A 14,501-nucleotide genomic window follows, 5' to 3' on the forward strand; every position below is an offset into this window, starting at 1 on the left:
AAAGCACAAATGAAAAGCTAGAGACCCATTCTTCATTTTGTATTCTACATCCTGAAAATTGTTGACCTACTGAGCTCATATCAGAAATAATTTGTTAGCAAATTGAACAGTGTTCCAAAAGATATTTGACTGCATTGCTCATATTACATCTCCTTAACAATATCAGACTGTGCAATAAAATATTGAATCTCAATGCATATGTGTAATAGAATTGAAATGCTGTTCATATGCCAAGTCAGGTCTTGGTTTTCTTGATCTTATTGCTTATGAGTACAATCTTAGCATCATGTTAATATAATCACCATGTAAAACCTATAGTTGCATTACACAAAAATATTAAAAATTCTAAGTTTGGAAAGTCAAAGATTAAAATCCGGGGGAAAGACAGAGAAAAAGCTACCTGTGTAAGAAAACACATTATGGAATTGTGCCACACTTTTTTAAAAAATTATCAGCATTCAATATGATGCATTTAAATTAAAATTAAAGGGGAAAAAAAAGTTTAAAAAAAGTCCATACAAGAAACTTAAGAATTACACTGACATTTCAGTTTTATCACCTGGATATGCGGATGACTATGATTGAATGAATTTGCATTAAAATATAAAAGCCATATCCCATAGCTCAAATCAAGGACACACATTCTAATTAACTACAGTACATCAGGGAGAAGAAATTAAGAGTTACATTGTGCGCAGGTGTTATGAGGAATGCATGAAGTTCAAAATGGACTTCCACCATTCATACAATTATAGGGAACAACCACTGACTCCTGCACCCAAGGGAATAGAGAACCTGTTTGGTTCAATTGTTCACTTTTCTGAAGAGCAGAGGCCCAGAAAGTATTACAACCTCTGATGGTGATACCAGAGCTCAATAACCTGGAAAACTCTGAGGTACAAGGATGTAACACAGGAACCTAGTGAAAAGAAAGTCTACTAAGCTTCAAATTAGTTCCAGGGAGAACCTAGTTGTTCATGCAAAAGATCAGTATTTAAATTTATGGATCTGTGTCAGGAATTTCTATATTAGCTAATAAGACAAGGTCTGTTGAGGGAAAGGGGATGGAGCCAAGGAAAAAAAGGAAGGTAAGAGAAAGATTACTTGGTTGAAGAGGATTAGGTGAAAACGTGAAAGAAACTTGGAGGAAGTTTGCAGAGGAGAAAAGACTTTTCAGAGTGAAAAATCTAAAATCTAATCTGGTATCACCACTAGACTTCAACAGATCTCTGAATTGCCTCAGCTCTGAAAAAAAGAGAAGAGGAGTGCTTCTATCTGCAGAACAGGTTCAATACACTCCTGCCCCTCTTGCCATTTGGGAATCCACCCCTTGTGGAGGGTGCCCACAAACTTCATCACTCCTACACAAGGCAGAAAATTCCCAGGAATCTTTAAGGCTATGATTTCAGCACAGAGAGACTCCATGACTGTTTTTTCAGTACAAACATATTAAGGCCACTCAGAAAAATTTAGAACACTTTCATAAGCCTGTTTACCAGGAGGAACAATATACAGGACAGATAATCCTAAATTAGAAGACCAAGCAAACCAAAATTCAGATATTGAATTAATCTTCTTGTCATATGTGGCTATATATGTATATTATAGAAATTCAATAAGCAAGTTGCTGGGATGTGGGGCGAGGATTAAAGGCAAAACTACATACAAGTCCAGTTAAAACCACTTTAAAAATTCCTAAAATTTGCTAAAATATTTGTTGTCCAGGATTTCAGTAGGTTTTAGCTAAAAACTCTGTGAAGAGAAAGAAGGGGGGAGAGAGAGAAATGTGGAATTTGATCATTCAAAAGGAAAGACCTCAGCATCCTGTACATCTTCAACATCAGGCTGCCCAGGAAACATATCTGTCAGTGTTGGCTTGAGGATGAAGACACCTTAGACAGAACAGCTAAATTAGGTGCTGACTTCAATTTCTAGTCCCAGCCTTTTTCTCGAGGTTCCTGCTCCCAAAGCAGAGACAGCTGAAATAGCAAGGTGCCAGCTTTGGAACTGCCACAGCCAACATTCAAATACATGAACATAACCCGAAATCAGTCATCCAACCAATTTCAGCTTAGCTGTAGGAACTAAGTAGAAGATTAAGCAGAATTCAGGTCTCCCTGAAAATAGACTATCAGCCCTCAGATTCCAACTATCTGGCATGTCTGCCTGTACCACCTCCTATAAATTAGTCCAAGGCACTTTCACTGTTTGAACAAAAATATGAGCATACAGCACCTTAGCTTTCAAGATAAGGTTTTTCTGAAAGCTCTTCCTGTAGACTGAATGTCCCTCTTTAGCTTTTCATCTAGCCAAGGTCAGAGGCTAGATTAAATTCTCGTAGTCACAGTTCCATGGCTGGACATTGCTTGGGAGCAGGCCCTACTGTGAGTGATGAAATCCTAACTGGAGTACATTTTGACCCAGTTTTCCTTCCCACATAAAACAGTGTATGAAAGATGACTGGTGTGTGACAGGTCTTCATCCCAGCATAGGATCAGAACATAACCAAGGCATGCACTCAGCTCCTGGGTCCCATATTTTTGGCACATGCATAAGCATCCTGGTTGTTCTTTCAGTGAAGCACAGAAATACAAAGCTACTTTCAAAGTTAAAGAAAAGAGAATAATATTTTCTTATTCTTGATACATCACCAGAGCTTCCATTGGATGTGGATTAAGAGTATAATATGTCATATTTAATTTTGACTTGCTGAATTGTTAATAACTATGGGAAAATACATGCTGGAAATATTAAATATTTTTCAATTTTAAAAAATAAAATGCATTTTAAAAATAGAGAAGTTTATTTTAATTGAAATAAATATTCATTTTTTTTATCTTAGTACAGCATTGACAAGATAATAAAATTCAATCTTTTTACTTTAATGAGTTTTATTTGTCGTGCTAGTAAGCATTAGTTGAGCAAGAAATTGATTTTCTACTGCGGAATTAGGTCATAGTCAAGCACTCCCAATGTATTTCATTTTCTGCCCCTATTGATATCCAGCTGTGGAATTTTTAAAAATGCATACACTGTGTTTGTACTCTGAGTAAGCAAGATGGATACAATAATTATTGCCCTTTCCCAATTTGTTCTGTGCAACAAAAAGAGTGAAGACTTTTTTGGTCTTTTTTTATAAGGTAAACTTGCTATATTCTCTATGGTCTTAGAAATAAGCTCTTCCCCATATTGTTCCAAATAAAAACCATATACATGGGTGACCAGAACTATAAAAAGTAGTCCAATGTAGTTTTACTGATTGTTATGGTTTAACTCCAGCTGGCATCTTAGTACCACACATCTGCTCACTGATCTCACCCTCATCCAGTGGTATGGGGGGAGAACTGAGGAAATAAAAAGGTAAAACATATGGATTGAGATAAGAACAGTTTAATAATTGAAAAAAAATTATAATAACAGTGTAATTAAATGGGAGACAACAAAAAGAGAAGGAGAGGAAAACCAAGACAGACAAGAAATGCACAATACCATTGCTCAGCACCCGCTAACTGATGTCCAGCCCATTCTGAGCTGCCATCGGCAGCTCCTGGCCAACTCCCCCCAGTTTATGTACAGAGCATTCCATTCTATGGTATGGAATATCCCTTCGGCCAGTTCAGGTCAGCTGCCCTGGCCACGGTCCCTCCCTGCTTCTTATGCATTTCCTTGCTAGCAGAGCATGGGACACTGAAAAGTCCCTGACTTAGGGCAAATACAACTTAGCATCAGTGTGTTATCAAGAGTAGTCTCATACTGAATCCAAAATACTGTACCTAGAATGAAAATTAACTCTATCCCAGCCAAAACCAGGACACTACTATCATATACACTGACACTGGTAATTGTTATTATGGCTAAACTATGCAAAGCTGAAAAAAATAGAAAGCCTGAATATTTCACTTGTCCATCAGAAGTGATGTCATATTTGAGAGAGGGACTAATAAGAAGCTAAATAACAGGTTGTATGTCTAGCCCATAAAAGGACTAATAAAAGTCTGTCTCAAAATGCTTTTCAAATCCATGCTCATAAATCCACATATTATAAGAAAAGTCTTAAAATACTCTAACTACAAAGCACAGGCAGTTGATTAATTTATAAACTCATATAGGGTATCAACTTCTGCCTCTGAAAATTAAGTTTAAAAACATTGTTCCAGGCCAGATTTGAATCATTTATTCAAAGGAAAATTTAATTTGTATTCCACCATGTCCCTGTGTGAATCATTTGTGGCAAGGAAGAAGCTTCAGAAATTTATGTTTGATGCTAAATCTCAACGACCAGTACTGCAAAGTGCAAGAACTGCAGAAGACACTGTGTCTGAAATTCCATCTGCTGTGTCTTTTCTCTGCTCTCAAACACTGACAACAGCAAGATCGGAGGGAAGCTTAATCTCTGGAGCAAAAAGAAGCACTTCCCACCACTTCCATGCCTACACAGGCTTCTGTACAAATGCACACAGACTTAGATGGAAAAGATGAAGCTTTGTTCTCAAAATTACAACCTGAAATTAACTGGAAGACTTTTTACCATTGAAAAATTAAGAATAATGTGACAGAAAATTATATTATTCACTTTGAGGGTTTACTACTCTTTTGGAAACTAATTTTTTTAAGATAAAATAAAGAAATTATCTAATAATATTACAAGTTGATTATGGTGCTCAGAAAAAAGTTCTCCAATTGCCATTTGTTTTATTGAACCAACAAAGTAATCTTTTTCCTTTTATGCAGGGTTTTTGTATAACATGAATAGCTGAGAGGTCATAAGTATAAAATGACTCATAAGGAGAATTATTAATGCTGGTAAATTGGACAGTACTCCGTAGGATATGACAAAGTAATTACTTTCTCAGGAACTCCCCACTCCTCTCAATATGCATTGATAATACGCTCTGTACATTTATTATAAAGTCTATCCTATAATGGATAGATGCTTTTCTTTTCAAATGCAGGTACCATCCTGCATAAACCTCCCATTTTCCTTCCTATGTAGAAATGTATTTTTCTTACTGCATATACTCCAAAAATCTATAATAAACAATAATAAGAAGAAAACAACATTTACGAATGAGTGTGGAGATCTCTCCTCTGCATGTCAATAAACATGAGATCAGACATTTCTCAGTGGAAGCAGTGGATTGTTTGGCAGTTGGTTGACAAGGATGAAAATGGTGCAGATCTGAGGTAGGTCACAGATGCACTGGCTGTAAATGCTGCCAGCTTGTCTCTTGCATACTCTTCATTTATCTCTCCTCCTTTATTGCTTATTAGTATCTTAAATCATATTGTCTTTCTAATTTTACTTATTTTCTCCTTGAAGCCTTGTTCTCTCCTTAACTATCTGTAAAGTGTCCTTAAAGGTTCAAAAAGCTATATGTTCTGCAGTTAGCATAACCTCAGAATTTCCTAGGTCATGTTGGTATATACCCCCATGATGTGCTATAATTCTGAATTAAACTGCAGGTAGAAAAGAACTTCAATTTGGTGAGCAAAAATTTAATTTTTCCACTTTTTTTTCAATCTTCTCCCCAGGAAAGTGGTCACAGCACCAAGCCTGAGAGAGTTCAGGAAGTGTTTCAACAACACTTTCAGGTGCATGGTGTTACTCTTGGGGATGGTCCTGTGCAGGGCTAAGGGTTGGACTCGATGATCCCTGTGCGTCCTTTCTAACTCAGCATATTCTGAGATTCTGTGTTTCTTCCATGCTGGACACAGCTTACATTACAAGGAATGCTGAAAGAATAATGCAATAGTATTTTTGATTGTCGGCATTTTTTAGGGTAGATTAGATGCACAGAAGCAATAAAATGGAATAAAGTGAGAAAAATTTACTGGTTTTGAAGGCTGATCATGCTCAAGGTCTTAATACGTTCAAAGTGTTTCAAACCTAGAACAGCAATGAAAAGGAAGAAAGTGTTAAAAAGGGTCACTAGGGACCATGTATTCCAGAGAGGAAATGCTTATTTCGAAAGGTAAGAACTCACAAAACCCCATGAAAAAATTGTTCTTCTACACTTAGAAAATTCTATTCGTTTATAATATATAGTTTAGAATATTTTTTGCAGCTGTTGGATATTGGCTACAAATGGAACCAGTAGCTCTTTTTCCCAGATTTTATGCATAGAGGAACTGAGGCAGAGAAAAATAAAGTAACCGTCTTAGCTGGTCCTGTTGCCTCAGCAGAAAATACAGGAACCGGAGTTCAAGAGCTCTGAGCTCTAATGCAGACACTAGAGAGACATTGCTCTAGGTAAATACAGTGTGCTATCATTAAAGAAGTTTGCATTTTGAATTTAGAGTATAAGACTTCTGTTTTAGGGACCAAGCAGGTCTCTAGTGCTTTCAGATATGTTAATAAAAAAAGAAAAGTGAAATGGTATACAAAAAAAAATAGATACAGCAATATTCATAGGCTAACCTATAGTTCAACAAAAAATGTTAATTGGGCCCTAAAGGAAGTGCACATGTCCTCAAAGGAACAGAAATACCCACACATAAATATCAGAAGATAAACAGTAAGTCAAGTTTTACAGAAAATACAAAAAGCAAAACTAAAATCTATCCAGACAGGCATAAGATCAACAGCACAACTGCTCACATGAGGATAGAATATGGCTGTTTGGCAAAAGCATCAGACAAGGAGGAAAAAAATTGGATGTGCTGACATTTAATGCATCACCTCAAAAATGTTTCAACATCCCTATCTAAGAGAATTTCTATAACATTTAAGAAACAGCAAATCACAAGTATGAGTAACAAAATATTCTCAAATATTCTAAACATGACATACAAAATACACGCAGCACTATACACAAAAGTTGCCAAGTGGTCTGAACAGAGCAAAGAGCCCTTTGATGCTTCAAGCATAGGTGAAACTGAAATCCTAATATGTAGGCAAACCGTCAGCCGGGGATGACTGGGAATACCTACTGTGATACAAAGAAAAGCAGCAGGAGAAGAGGTTGGGACTGAGGTAATTTGGATGGAAAGTGCTGGGTCTTGGCAAGAGAGAAATGCTCCAGTAAAGCAGTAATGGCTCAGTAAGGCAAAAAGAGTATCTAGAATTTAATTTAAATAGAATTTAATTTACAACATTTTCAAGAGAAAGCTTTTCACTGATTTTTTTTCTCTTCACATGCTGATTTCATAGAAAGCAAGAGGGGCTTTCTTCCATTTTTAAAATTTCTTCTCTCTCCTTAACATGGTCTCCCTTCATACCAAACACATTCTTTGTGTGACAAACTAGGGAACCAGAAGAGAGATAAGAAAAAAGGAGGAAAAAAAAATCAAAATTACTGACAACATAAAGGGAAATTTTTAAAAAGTGACACATTCTAACTTTTTAAAGATATACTTAATTTGTAATAAAACAGAGAAAAATCAACACTCGTTAAAAAAATACAATGTGTGAAAGCTTTTCATTAAATTATGTGCTAATTTTTCAGTTCTTAACCTAAAACTTAGGTTAAAAAACTGAATCTTCAGGCAAACAGAGTGAGTGGCCTGTTGGGTAAGAAGGAAGGAGTGCATGGGATATGTGCTGGTATTAGCTATGTTTTTACATAGTTCTACATTATTTTTTCATAATTCCACATTAATTTTATAATTAACTTAGAAAATACAGTGAACAAAAGATATCATAAGATAAATTCACAGCTGAAAATAAAAACTTTGCAGGACCAGTTAAATAGAATTTACTGTCAGAGTGGGTTAAGTTTTTCAAAAGGAATCTTAAGGTCTATCCTGGTTTGACTCTGCTCTATATTTTTAGGTGCTAAAGATTGCAATAAATTATTTTAGCCAGACCAAGTCAATTCTTTTTCAAAACACTGTTACAGCATATTTAAAGGAGAAGTTATCTGACTGTTCCAACATTGAAGAAATCCCAAACAATAAAAAACCCAAAACATTCTAAAAGAAGAGTGACTGCAAAAGTTTCTGTCATAGGTTTCAGAAGATCATGAGAACTTCAGCTTCAGCACAGGAGGGTAAATGTTCCCATCTGCCCCTTGCAGGGACTAGCTCAAATCTGAGGCCTTGGCTGCCACACACACTGTCCTCAGCATGAAACTGCTGAACAGTGAAAAACTCCGGATATTGCCCACAGAGCAGGACTAAGGGCTGTTCTTTCAAGAAAAGCAGGTCGGAAAGGTCTTTGATCCACTCAGCTTGTTAATTTATTTAATAATACAGAATGAAAGGGTGGTATTTAAGAGGACAAGTTAAGTTAAAGTTGAAAACTGGATATTGTCAGAGCCTCTGTTGCACTTTGTGACATACCAGCTCCTGACTCACATGGGCACACACACATACACACACACTCACAGAAGGAAGCAGCAGACTCAGGAACAAACAACAGTGAGGGATGTTCCACCAGTACTGTAAACATGATTTCCATTTTATTTGAGCAAAATACCTCTATCATTTCAATACTGAAACTGAAAAGGGAAATTGGGTCTGCAACATACAAATGGACCATACAAGGACTACAAGGGCAGAATTTAAAAGAGGTCATAGCAGCATACAGAAATGTTATTTACACTGCTTCTCTAATTCAATGCTGTTTTGAAATGAAAAAGGCCAGCCTTGCTGCAGAGTCTGCACTAGGTCACTGAAGTCAGCAGAGATGCACTTAGCTGACTTCTGATGACGCTTAAGCCCTCTCAGGTAAAGCCTCCAAAGACTTTCCTCTTTGAAGTTCTTTCTTGCATTAAGAGAAATGCTCCTCTTGCAAAGAAGCCATAGGTAGCAACAAAAACACTTTCTGGGAGAGAGTCTTCAAGCATACATAATGCACTAGATACACTTGACAGGTTTTAGCAATGTTTTGCAGAACTGTTCCCTCAGTCAGTCAGGTCTTCAGCTAGCTCTGTAGAGAGTGACTGGATTAACAAAAACAATTATGGAATGTATTCTTCTTGTGCTCTCATACATGGGCCATTTTTGTCATTAAAAACTTAAATCCAAAGCTCACAGAGATAAATGATGAGCTCATTTACACTTCAATAGAGTCAACATGACTGTAGCTGTCGACAATTTATAGTTTTATATTCTTCACAGAAAGCAAAGTCCTATCGAAAATGCCCTATCTTCCCATTTACTTGCCAAATAAACTTTTTTTTTTTTAAATCTTAAACAAGGAAAATCCATGTTTTCAAGTCTTACCTGGTTAGACTCCAGTTCCCAGAATGTAAACAAATATATATTCTCCCAGCAACATTTGTATTGTTTCAGTGTTGAAATATTTCAGTGGATGAAGTCTTGCACATACCTTGTAATTGGTAAAACACTTGAAAGCCAAATTCCCCAGGACTGTCTTGCACCAAGTATGTTCTTCACTCCCCTCACAGCTCCGACTGTGCAATGGTCCTCTTAGCAGAATGAACACGGTTTTGCTGTAGCCAGTGTTGCCCCTATCAAACATGAGTTTCTGCAACAGCAAGCTGAACACACAAGCTCCCTGGGTACAGGTGCTCAGCTGTGTGGATGGAAATAACATACCCCACTTAGACAAAGATGAGGGAAGGCAAAGGCAGGGGTGCATACAGAAGAAAAATGGAGAGTCAGGAGTGCAGAGAGACAAATCAAAAGAAAGAGCTGGAGGAGAAAAGGAAGAAGCAAGCTCCCTATTATAACCCCTTGAGTACAGGCTATTCAAGAAACTCTCTTTGAACTAGGACACCTGAGATTCCACATTCCTCCGTATCCAAATAAAAATCTGTAACATGAGTCTAAAGCATATACTTGTGTGTATCAGAATGACAGTACTGGTCTAGACCAAACTAAAATCACAAAAAAGGTGTCTTATACAGAGAGAAAAGCAATTCAACCCCCAGTCCCAATGGTTCTGCTGAGTCAGCAAAGTCCAGAAAAGACAAAATGGCTAAAAAATTAAAGGAGAAACCTAAATAGAAAAAAAATTGGCAACCTCTAGTGCACCTCAGAAGACCCTAGGCAGGTAGTGCTAGCTGCTGAGATGCTTCTTCAGATGTCTTGGCAACAAGGGAGCAGACGAGGCCCTAAGTCTCATTCGCTGCCACGTGAGTTCATGTTGCTGGCTTTGCAGATGGAAAATTTGATAAGAAACATCTGTAGCTCTGTGAAACCATGTTAGACTTTGAACAAAGGAGCATGTGTAGGAGGCAGAGTAGGCAAACCTTCTCTATGACAGTTCAGAAAAACTCTGAACACTGTGCACATAGTTCTACTCTGCAGCAGCACCCCACAGAGACCACTAAATATAATAGAGTTTTATCTCAGAAAAAAAAATTTGTCAACAACATAAGCAGCATTATATCACTAATATCTACAAAAACTGCCTGGCTGTAGAGTATTTTATACCCATGACAAGTCAGAAAGCAACTTAATGTCCTTGAGAATACAGAGCACAAGCTTCTACAATGGCCAACGCATCTCAAGTGGCCAAGCAGAACGATTTCAATTAAATCCCTTTTCCAAAATTCATGAGGGAACTCCACTGATGATCCTTTCTCCATCTCTCTGCATTTTGCACATTCCAATCATCTCTACTCCGCAGTCTCCATAACCATGCACATGTCATAAGAACAATATGACTGAGGCACAGGACGTAATCAATGGAATGAAGGAGGTGAATGGGGGAAAAAATTACTGTTTCTTAAAATGTGAGACTGGAGAATAATCAGATGAAAGCAGTATTTCTCCATAAAGCAGTAAATAAAGCATGGACCTCATTGCCCCAGCATGCTGTGAAGGCTAAAAGAATAAAGACAAAAAAATGCAACCAACCTACAAAGACAACAAAAAAGCCTAAAACCCCCACACCAAACCCAATGCTTAAATTAAAGGAAGAGAGATCCCCTAAGAACAAAACACACTTGTGGATACAACCTCTCTACCATGATCCTCACAAATTGTCAGAGGATGGACCACAATCAAGAGAAATTATACACGTATCTTAGTCCTACTGCTGTAACCTTGCCCAAAGTATCAGTTGTTATACACACATATACACATGCACAGCAAAGACAAGCTACCTGGCTAAGTTGATGACTGGTTTCACCTAGTGCAATAATCCTTTTTATATGCCACTGTCTCCTCCCCTCTTCCATTTGCCAACACACTTACCTTAAGCTCTTGCCACCAGCTCTAGTTGTACCAGCCAGGTTTAACTCTTTAGGAGAGGACACTTTCCCAGGCGGGAGCCAGGGAAGCTCTGAAAGGCACAACATAAAGATGGCAGTGTTGTATTTGGAAGCACTGATGATCAATTCATCAAATCCCATTCTAAATAACCTTACAGGAAATGCACAGTGCTGCTTAACTCTTCAGCAAGCATATGGTAATCACATATACCTACACTACCTGGGTGCCTTCACCACTTTTTCTGGAAGGTCAGGATGTTTATCAACTCATTGTTTCAGCATGAAATAAAGGAGAGAGGCATATAAACTAGTTTAATATACAAAATTAGAAAAGTAAAACCTAGTATCTTGCAAGAAACTCAGGATGTAGCACTGTAGCTCTCCTGTGTCTGAGAGGTAACAAGAGATCAGCTCCACCAAGTCTTCCTTCATGGTCACAGCTATACATGTTTGCACAGAGCACTCTGAGGCTAAAGGACAGCTTTGTAGCTATATTCAATAGTTGAAGGAAGAAAGTTGTTCCTTCTCTGAGTGTTTGTGAACTGTACCTATAAATGAATCATTTTTTAGAAACTAAACAACAAGAAGTAACAACTTAAGCTGTAAAGATGAAGTGGGATCTTACTGAAAAGATCCCATAACTTTGACTGTGAGTCTGAAAGCTGGTCTGAAAAGTCTGTTCATATTTTTACTTCTTGTACGCTGGGAAAACACAAATGCAGTGTAAAACATACAGCTTTGCATTTCATAATTGCTAATACAAGGGGATATATAATACACTATCTATTTAGTTTCAGGGTATAGTAGATATTAAATTAACATTATTAAGTTCCTCTTTTTTTCTTAGGTCTAGTATAGTGACTTCTGCACACACACACACATCTATGCATGATCTAAATAAGGTTTATGATCATCTAAATTCAGAAGTGGATTACTGATAATAAAAAGTACATCAGATTAAATTATACTCAAACTATATTTTTCATTTAGAACAGATTCCAGTGAAAAGGTTTGCTTTGATAGATTGGCAAGTGCAAATGTCATCCTATTCTCAAGCAACCTTGTACCAGAATAGCATTTCTAATGATAAAATACACTCCCTGCTCTCCAAATCAGCACAGAATAATCTCTTTCATAATACAAAATGCAGGGAAAGCTGCCCTCATTGTGGTTGCCTACCTCCATCTAGTGATGAGAAAAGGTATATAAATTAACTCTACAACAATAACTAATTGTTTGCCACTGGTGGATAAAACTTATAAATCACAAAACTCTGTTCCTATTCATTTGCAAGTGCTGAAGGAAGTTTATGTGTTCCAAAACAAACAGAATAGCATACTTAAAGACGTTAGTCATTTGTGCAATGCATGTAGGATGTGCATCTCCTACAGAGACCTGGACAGGCTGGAAGGCTGGGCTGTCAAGAACAGCATGAAATTTAACAAAGAAAAGCGCAAGGTTCTGCACCTGGGACAAAATAGCCAAAGAGCTCAGTACAGTCTAAGGTCTGTGAGGATGAGGAGCAACCTTGCTGAAAGGGACCCAAAGTATCCTGATGGACAGGAAGTTGAACATGAGTCAACAGAGCACCACTGCAGCACAGAAGCACAGAATCACAGAATATACTGAGTTGAAGGAAACCACAAGGACCATGGAGTTCAACTCTTAGCCCTGTACAGGACCACCCCCATGAGTCACACAATGTGCCTGAGAGTATTGTCCAATAAAGGAAAACCAGACCCTGGACTGCATCCACAGAGGGATTGCTAGCAGAGGTAGAAGCATGATCACTCAGAGCTTTTCAGGCTGCACCTGGAGTACTGCGTCCTGTTCTGGTCCCTACAGTTCAAAAAGACACAGAGAGACTAGAGAAGGTCTACAGAAGTGCTATGAAAACAACCAAAATGCTGGAGAACTTGCCCTATGAGGAAAGACTGAAGGAGGTAGGTCTTGTCTATCTGGAGAACAGAAAACTCAGGGAGGATCTCATCACAATATTCCAGTACTCAAACGAGTGGCTACAAAAAGGACAGAGCCACACAAGGAGGTCTGGGGCCAATGGGTGCAAGTTGCATCAGAAGAAGCTTCATCTTGATATAAGAAAAAAGTTTTTCGCAGTGAGAACAATTGATCACTGGTACAACCTTCCCAGGGACATAGTGGAGTCCCCATCACTGGAGGTTTTCAAGACATGACTGGACAAAGTGCTAAATTATCTCATCTATGCTCCCACTTTCAGTAATGATTGGACCAGATCCTTTTCTATGGAAACAAGTGATACTGTACCAAGAAAGCACAGGCAGAATTCAGTCTTCTGCAGTTCTGCAGCAAGCAAAAAGGAGATGTAGGAGAGTGAAAAAAAAAAAAAGAAGGAGTAGATGGATTGAATTAATAAAATGAGTTCTATTTAAAAGAAGAAAAAGAACTGCTCCTTTGGAGTCAGGAATAGTATTCTAAAAACAGACAGTCATTTCAGAACCTAAAATTTTACAGGGAACTTCTTGGTTTAGGCAGATTGCAGATGGTCATCACAAATGTCATCAAGGGTCAGCCAAAAGCCTCGCTGAAAAGTAATGCCCCTTTCTAGTTGGGGACACAGACAGTGAATATTTAATATTCAGAGCAGCATCCACAGTGCAACCTTTACTCAGGACAAGTCATAATCACAAGTACTCAAGACACCAACCCTTTAAGATAGTGGGCTTTTATGCGTATTTCTCATAAAGTGTTCTGGGTTTTTTATGTATAAACAGTAACACCAGAATATGTTTGATCCACAGCATGACATGCTCAGAAATCTATCTTACTAATTCTTGTACAGTAAAATTTTATGTCAATGTAAGTTTTAATTTGTTTAATTTTATGTCAATGCAAGTTTTCTCCGTACATAATATTTAGAGATTTCTACATAAGTTATACTTTGCTCACACCTTTCCTTTCTACTCCCTTTTGTCATCTAGAATTATTGATAAGTTTCTTTAACATCCACTCATCTCTTTAGCACGTACAGAAAAAACATTAGGGCACAGAGAAGTGTTTGTAAGATGTGTTTGCTTGAGGGGAAAAAAAAGGAAAAGGGAGAGGGAAAAGGAAATCAAAAGAAAAAGAAAAAGGAAAAGGAAAAAGAAAAGGAAAATAAAAAAGAATGTTGGGAGAGAAATATATCATCAGCTCTTACTTTGTCTGTAGCTAAAATCACCCTTTAAAAATTCAGCCTGAGCAGCTTCAATGCACATGCAGGCATTCTTTGAGAGAGAAAATTTACTTCATTTGCACAGCATGGATTGGCAACAGACCCATTTCACTACTGTTACAGCATCTGAGTGGATAGATTAGCTCACTGTGCTAGATAAATCAAAGGCAAAATACATTGCCCTA

This window comes from Neopelma chrysocephalum, unplaced genomic scaffold, assembly GCF_003984885.1.
Source record: "Neopelma chrysocephalum unplaced genomic scaffold, ASM398488v2 Primary Assembly neopelma1_42, whole genome shotgun sequence".
NCBI classification, from domain to species: Eukaryota; Metazoa; Chordata; class Aves; order Passeriformes; family Pipridae; genus Neopelma; species Neopelma chrysocephalum.